Genomic DNA, 9,203 nt, shown 5'->3' with positions numbered 1-9,203 from the left:
CTCAATGATTAGGGCAGCAATTTCGTTATTAAGTTCGAGTATGGTAGAGATGTGCGCTGATCTGACACTTAGCCTACCTAACGCATTGCGGATTTCACGCAAAAGCCGGTGTATCTGTGTTCCATACTGAGATAGGTGATGAGATGATGATATCATGAAACAGTTTACTAACATCCTCGGTTTGCATTCAAATATTTAGTTTTATTTTATATTCTATAATGTCAATTTCACCGTGGAATGGTGGCCTTCGGGCCATTTGCTCACAATTACAACCCCTGTCAAGCGCGATAGCTGTTTCGTTTTCGATGGCGGCTAACAGCTGATCGCTTGATCAGCCGATTCCTCAGTAAATATTACGCAAAATTCGGCGTTGATCTGTTCGTATTAATTTTGACAGTGTACCATACCGAAAACGGTCATGAGGCTATACTTCTCGATGATTTCATGTAACAGTGTACCAAGTTTTCGGCTTTCATCCACGTATTTATTCGGTAATATATTTTCCGAAGGCGATTTTGCAGCAGACATATAGACACTATAGACCGTAAGCCGTATGTGTCGTGTGACAGTCTCCAGCCTCAAGGCCAGAATCTCCCAAGCTGTACCGGGACCGAATTTCCGAGGCTGCTATCCGTAGTTCTTCAGAATGATGTTTTGGATTCAATATGACATTTCCTTGTCCAATCTATGAGATAACAATTGCGTATGTGTCCGAACTCGTTGACCTTTCCAGTTAGGCATACGCAATCTCTCGATTTATAGTCATTTCCATTTCTGCAGATAAGTAGTCAGGTCAAGTGCGAACATGAATCGTGTTGAATCTTTGCTCCGTACGCCGTTTAGCCAGCTGCCTTTAGAGCAAAAATTAGAGGTAAAGCGACTAGGTCCGTATCAGCCTAGAAATTGCCCATTGATCCAATCGTACGCCGGAGGAAAGCGCACTCGTGCCTTTTCTTCAGCGCATTTCGATAAAAATGAATGGCTTACTTATGGCGAGGATAAAAACGCCTTGTTTTGCTTTTACTGTCTTTTATTCGACAGTGCCGGTACCGGAAGCAGTGGCTCTTGTTGGAACAAAATTGGTTATCGCGATCTGAAGCATTTGTCAGAGCGTCTGAAAACGCACCAAAAATCCCAAGTGCACATGGCTAGTGCAGTTAAATATAAATTGTTTGGCAGAGTAAATGTAATGTCGCAGCTCAATGAAAGTTATTGCGTATCAGTCTGCAAGCACAATGAGCTTGTAGATAAGAATAGGCATGTTCTCTCTCGGGTGATTGATGCCATTAAATTTATTGGAGTTCATGAACTGCCCCTTCGAGGCCACGATGAGAAGGAATGCTCTCTCAATAGGGGGGTATTTTTGGATCTAATTAAATACACGGCTTCCATTGATAGCATTTTGCGCGAACATCTCGACACCGCGACAGTAGCTAAGGGTACCTCAAAGACTATTCAAAATGATGTGCTTGATTCGATATATCACATCTATCTACAGCATTTGTTTACCGAGATTGTTGACGCTGAATTTCTATCTATTCAGTCTGACGAAACAACTGACATTACGTGTTTGTCACAACTAGTCGTGATTTTTCGGTTCACGAAATTTGGTATGCCAGTGGAACGATTCCACAGCTTTGTGGCTGTTGACGATCGCACTGCTGTCGGAATTTCTTACGTATTAAAAAAAAACATTACAGCCCTATTCAGTTGAGTCGAAACTTATTGCGCAAACCTACGACGGCGCAGCAGTCATGAGCGGATCGCGACATAGCGTACAAGTTTTAATGAAAGAAGTTTACCCGCATGCGCATTTTTTGCATTGCTACGCGCATCAGCTCAATCTTGTAGTGAAAAAAATGTGCTTAGGAATATCTTCTGTCAAGATATTCTTTGCAAATCTTTCAGGGTTCTCCTCCTTTTTCTCTATTTCGCCAAAGCGATCTGATCTATTGCGCGACATATGCAAGCACCGGTTACCTAGATGCGTATCAACACGGTGGAACTTCCAATCTAGAGTTGTGCAACGAGTGTCAGAGAGTAGGGTGGAGCTTCTGGAATGCTTCTCAGTGATTGAGAGCTCTCCTGTCTGGGATGATACTTCCATACGTGAAGCGGCGGGGCTTAAACGACTCCTGGAAGACGAAGAATTTTTGTTCTTTTTGAAGCTTTTTTGTGACATCTTCATGCACATTTTTGTGAGGCAATTTCGCATATCCGGGCGAATGTACACTTCGCTGGTGACACAGCGCTTTTACGTCGTGGGATAAGTGTGCAAAACCTGCTTGTTGTGGCTTACGAATGTTGCGATATACTGATGTCCCAAATCCAACATCGTCTGAATAGTGACCAGTTGGTTACTTTCGCCCTGTTAAATCCGAGAAATTTCCCTGCCTACAAAATTCATTTTCCTTCTGGACTACTGCGCAGCGTGCCTCGTTATTACCCGATGATCGACATTGCTCGGTTGGAGAGCGAGTTGACTTGTTTGTATTCTAACACATCCTTTTCGGAAATTAAAACCACTAGTGAACTTTCAAAATTCCTAGTTGAAAATTCGCTTTCGATCAACTTTGCTACAGTAACTAGCTTTCTGAATATCATTTTGACCACCCCGATTTCATCCGCGGAATCCGAGCGCAGTTTTAGCACATTGAAACGTATCAAGACCTTTCTCAGAAACAGGATGGGCCAAGATAGGCTTAATGCGTTGGCTGTTCTCTCGATTCACAACGACGTGGTTCTGGGAATTCCAGATTTCAATAAACTCGTTATTGAACATTTTGCTAATAAGAAATCACGTCGCGCACAATACTTATACAAGACATAAATTAATGCTGGTGGGCGGACGACTGTACACATCATGTTCTTTCCGAATAATTTCAATCAAGTGAGCCCAGGTAACTCAACCATGTCTATGTCTAAGGAAAAGTGAGTGGTTTTCATCCTTATTACTCGAGGCACACTGACAGTTAATTTACCGATATATTTTGTTATGGCTATGGAAAAAAAGTGAAAAATTCATCAAGATGAAATAATTTATTCATGAAATTGTTTATTGCGATTTGTGCTCGCATTTCAATTTAACACAATGCTTTGATTCCTGCTTGAATGATGGCAGGCAGACTCGTAATTAATCTTCCATGGATAACAGCTGGCTTTTTATAATGTTTTACGTTTATGGGTGCCACCGCTTTGATTGCCTATCCCCTGGTCGTAACGCATCAGGATCGTGTACCAAACACTTTCGGACGAGGGCAAATCGATTTGACTCGCTTTCGGGACGAGAATCCATATACAAATCGGGTCGGAGGCGCTGCAGCACTTTACAGAATTGCTGAGCATGGAACTATTAAAACACCACAAGGTGTCATGCGAATGCTCTTCGTAGGTAGTTGGTCTGTGTATTTTTGGTATAGTCTTACTCGGCGCTTGCGCAATCTCTACCACGAAATCATAACGCATGCTACTAAGGATAACCTGATGATTGATTCGTGGCATGGGAACGATTCTTAGTTCGCGTACATTTTGTGAAATAATCATTTGAATAAAAAACAATGAATAAAACATTTGTTACCGCACTTCAAGTCACGCCACCGGCAAACCTCTCGCGGCACCTACGTTAAAAATCATTGTTTACGGGAAATTCATGTGGCCATCATGAACGTTGAAAAACGCTACTGTGACGTCATATTGATAACAAGTCGCTTGCGGCCCTTGCCCCACCACCCGATATTGTCACGAGCCGCCACTGATAGTTATCGATATAATGGTGTATTTGTTGACAGGTCGCGGGAGTGTGAAATGATTTGTCAAGAATCTGCTAATAATTTACTATAGGATAACCATATTTCAAGATCCAAAAAAGAGGACACTTTCTTCAAGTTACAATAAGAGGGAAATTTGGGACAAAATATGATCATAATGCTGATCGCCCGGTATAGGTTGAATAAGAAAGCCCTTTTCCGCAGGTATACCTTATATCCCGTTTCCAAGGACAGTTCTCATCAGCGATATTTAGAATATCTAGACATTGGTTCCCAACGTGGTCAGGGGCGATTTTGAGAAACGAGGGGGTGAAAATGCCAAAGGGGGCGACTGGGGGGCGAAAATGTTAGAACGTCCTGTGAGATATACTTAATTAACACTGCCAAAAATACACGTAAAGACGGCTCATTCTGCATATCACACGAAAGTTGACAAAATAGGTCATAACTATAGGGCGATTTCGTGACATGTCAAAATAAGTCAAAATTGTAGCATTAGATCAAAAAATTGTCAAAATAGTTCACAAAGTCAAATGTTTTTGCCACCTGCATTTCGTTTGTATCGAAAATGTTTGCATTTAATTGTCGGTGAGCTTATCATAAGACATTTGACAGCTTTTAGCCTACTTTATAGGCCTACCGTTGTAGACGGCACTATCTGCTTATTGTGAATCATAAACGGTCAAATGAAACAAATAGGTTGACATGGTGTTATGCTGAACGTGCTGCAATATCCGAACTGAAGCAAAACTGCGTGGGCATTGGTTCTTATATCAAGAAGCGCATGATGAAAAATTGTGATGTAGACCAGTGGTTCTCAACCTTTTTCACCTCGCGGACCGGTAAAATTTCAAAAAATATGCGGCGGACCGGTGAACTTTCAAAAATCGAAATCAACTCAAAACGTGTAGTAGGCCTATGCAACTGTTTTATGCCAGATATGATGCTAGAGAATGACATTTGAGGGGTTTGATCGTAAATAAAGATGTTCATGATGGTAGCCACCTGATTAGTGGGGTGACGTTCACAAAGGAACCTTCGTAGGTTCTGGGCTGTGAACCTTTTTAATATATTACAATTTTTCACATAACATCATTGGTTCAAATTATTTGCTTTTCAACTTAGGGCCACTATGCATGACGCTGGCAATATAAAAAAAATCAACTATAATCGAGCATGCACCTTGTCAATCTCAAATATTTCACTTGCTTTGATACAATAGTTTGCTCGAAATATCCAGCCTTCCGTTTGTGAATACTTAGTGATTCTCTACTTCCAGCATGACCCTCAGTCACACAACATCAAGATGGAAATACGCTACATGTAGGTAGTCAGCAAATCAGCCCTCTTATTCCACCAATCAATGAAGTTGGTATGAAGAATATATCACTGTCTACTGTAAAAAATCTAACAGGCGTATGGGATCGAACGATCGATCAGCATTTTATATGTTTATCGTATCGTAAAAACCAAATCCGTGTGATCGGGGTGTTGGCTACTGTATAACGTGTTACTGGAGTAATATCAGAAGCAAGTATACAATCCCGTTTTACACTTAGCTCCATATCGGTATATCAATAGTCAGACGTGTCAGACATTGTCCGGTCTGGCACAGATCGTTAATGTGTAAGCTTGTATTCCCTTGCAAGACCTCTTCGAATTTGTTGGCAAAGCGACGGATGATATTGATTTTAAGGGATTTATATCAATTGATTGTTCCAGATGATACATTTGGTGACTTTAAAAAAGTCAGCCCGTACTTCAGCATTGTGGCATAATGTGGCCTCAGTCGTCGCTGTACATTAATATATCACTTCACTGAAATATGTTAGGTAGGTCGGAATTTGCAATTTGACGTCGCGTAACGTCATAGGTACACGATCGCGTTCACACAGAACTTTTCCAAAAGATTCGCGTTCACACGAACCTGAACCTATCACAAGTTCATACGATCCCTACTATGAATGCAATGCGCCGCACGAAAACACCTGACTACAGCTATACCTGGCCAGTGGCCATCCACAAAATCAGGGCTGATCGTCAGCCTAATTGCCCAAAAACGGTAGTCTTGGGCCCAACAAAGCGATACACCAAACCTTTAGCTAGGGGGCATCGCCACCAGACCCCACAGTTGGTTGTTTTCGCCAGGACTTGCAAACGCATTCAATCTACTGAGTATAGGCTGATAGTTTTCTATAGGTAATTCATGACTGAATCGGTCAATAAAATTGTTAATTGCATATATATTGCTGCAAATTTGTACACTATCAGAATTATCAGATTTTCCGGTAGAGTTGATTGAGGTGTCGTGTAGGAAAATTTAGGGCACTTAATAGATAATAATTAAACATATTCGGGTGGGCCTGTTGGACTAATTACTTCATTACATGTCAATATTTCGTCACCTACTGTCTGTTATATTGTGACTAGATATTGAAATCACCCAAGCGTACTAAACCAAAGGGGCCTAAACTAAATTATGGGGCCTATGGACAATTATACATATATCTCTCGAACTTATCGGTCAATAAAGGGCAGTCTTTTTCGGTCAAGGTTATCTCACCGGCGAGTTTATCGCACACTTTACGGATTCCTATGTTAGCCTGAACTTCATTATGCGATGGAGCGTCCCTCCACAAAAGGAATGAATCGAAAACGAATGATCGCGCCAACTGCGCGGATTAGTGAGTCAGCTCGTATAAGTCATTGCTGCTCATATTTCGTCAACTGACACGGGTGGAACTTCAAGTCAAATCGAACATGCTCCAATGCTCCCAGACCTAAAATGTTACTTCACGACATTATGAATGAGATTAAAATTTGATATTTGTTTTATTTTATCAATGGACAAGCCTTCAACATATTGCATCCTGAAATTTTGTTATAAAATTGCAAAATACCTCGCTGACCGGCTGGAAAGTCGTCGCGGACCGGCGGTTGAGAACCACTGATGTAGACAACATTGTAGGAATGAAACAACGCGGTGTGTCACCAGCAGTGTATGCGCACAACTTCAGTTTTTGTAGCCAACAACTGCTGCTGTTGAACGTTCTTTCTCCATTCTTGGCAAGCTACTTAGTAAGGACAAACACTTTCTACCCGAGAATGTAGGAAAGTATCTTTTGTTGTGCTACAACAAATCTTAATTATTTCTACCATAATGCATAGGTCCAGATTCCGTTAAAATAATGTTTGTTTTTTCATGTAAGCATTTGTCAGTTTTCAAGTCATAAAACTTTTTTCAGGTCAAGCTACTTCGTAAGGACAGACAGTTCCAACCAGAAATGAAGATAAGTAGCCTAGTACAATTCTAACATTATGTGGGAAACACCTAATTTCCATGCGTGGCGAGATAGCGCAGTGGTATAATCCGCGGCTGCAACAATAATGGGTGCGGGTTCGATTCCGACCGAGGTCGACTTCATAATTCCGATACCTAGGTGTTGGAGGTTTACTTACTCCTTTACTTACTCTTAGCCCCCTCATCCGCGTAAGCGGTGTCTTACGAAGCGTTGGAGGTTCACCTAGGCTCCTCGCCACCTCAGCCGCGTAAGCGGTGTCTTACAAAATGCCTAGAGGTGGGCCGTGCTAGCTATACGGTGCAGTTGCGGAAAATTATGAAGAATATCGGCCTGGTAGTCGACAAACACCATGAATACCACAAAACAAACAAACAAACATGAGGTCAAAATTTGGTCAAAATTAAGTTTTTTCAAGGTTAAAAAATGTCAAAATTGTGATTTTTTTAGGTCAGAATCTTTCAAATTATAGGTACAAAAATCGCCCTAGCTAAACGGAAAATGGACGAGAAGATCGGTTTTCGGAGCACCTACTCTGAAAATGACCTTATTTTTAGTCAATTCTCCTCTTTTTTGGATCCGTTAGTATTGGGAGTGAAAATTTCTGTCAGGCTTGAGAAGCAGGCGATTATTGGAAAAAGTTTGGGAACCACTGATCTAGATATCCCTGGTTTCCATTAGGTCGACCTTTTTTTATAAAGTCAGCCTAGCCTCATCGTCAGTTCCAGCAGAGGCTGACCGATTATCCCCTGTTCTCTGTGGAGAATTGATCCTTCCCTAGTTAGTCGTCTCTGTATAGTGACCTTACACCAAAGGTGGTCACTGGTCAGTAACGAAGTACTTCTACTTTTTTGAAGTACTCAAGTAGTTTTCATCTACTTGGGTGCTTACATAAGTAGACATAATTTCCCAACTACTTCTACTTCGTAATATTTTGTGATCTACTTACTTTTGCTTTTCGATATTTTTAGTTTGGCAAGTAGAAGTAGTTTAATCTTTCAATCAGAAAGATGGCCTGAGGAATTTCGGGGCTGTTTCCACGGAGTATCAACATTCAATTCTCATAAAAGTTGAGTATAGCCCAGAATTTTCGTCTCTCTTCGCGCACAGTAGACTAATATGATTTTACGAACTTATCGGCGAATATAATTTAGGTAGCGGCATGGCCATGGTAGCGGGTTGCGTGGTTCCGTTCATTCCGCATTGTCGCCCATGGTTATGAAATATTCATATCACAGTAAATATGACTCATCATAGCGTTTGAAACCACCATTTCGCAATCTAGCATTTATCTATCATAGCGTAATTTAGCAGCCCATGGCGTGTCCTAATCTGGAAAAGTGGACTGTGACTTTTCTTAGCTTTACATCGGTTTTAGCACATCACTGTTGAAACTTTCTGGACAAAGGGCATTAAATATATTTCCCGCTTTTTACAAGTAGCCTCTTTCAATTCTCAGTATCATACCTTGAGTTCTAATTAGTTTCAGTTCTTTTGTCTGGAGAACATAACATGGTTGGGTTATATTTTTGATCTGAACAAGTCACACACAATGTACAATGCGATAAGACACAATGCGATGTCATGAACAGATAGGAGGATGTCGAACGACACGCATCAGTAGCGATCCTTTACTCTAACATCCCCCTCGGCCTAGAGTGCCCGATGTCACAGTTCTTTTTCGATGTTGATCTCTTTGAAGCCGCTGCCCTTTCTACTAGTTCTTTCCATTCATAGTGAGTGCATTCTTTCGTCGGGTATTTGTCTGGGCTTTTTGTCGCCGTAAGAACGGAAACGGCAGGGGAAGAGGAGCCCAGATAAACCTCCGACGGGAATCTAACCCGGTCCGTTTGCGTGCCGGGCGCTTATCGTAACCACTACACTATCTCCCCCGCAAGAGAACATACATGTTGAAGCATAAATATAAAGCTACACTGTATAATCACGATCCGCCATACTAATCGCGCAAAGTATTAACACCATATCCGACACCATTTCTTCGTGTTGCTCTTCGACCAAACTACGGGCCTTATAATATGGGGGAGGACGCCATACCATGATATTTTCTAAATCGGGGTGTTCGAGTAAACATAGGATTAGTATCGCATTCCCATATCAAGGCTATCATCTTCATCCC

The sequence above is a fragment of the Botryllus schlosseri genome, chromosome 2 (genome assembly GCF_051294905.1).
Source record: "Botryllus schlosseri isolate E-star chromosome 2, Bs_hap1, whole genome shotgun sequence".
NCBI lineage: Eukaryota > Metazoa > Chordata > Ascidiacea > Stolidobranchia > Styelidae > Botryllus > Botryllus schlosseri.
This window is presented reverse-complemented; position numbering follows the sequence as displayed.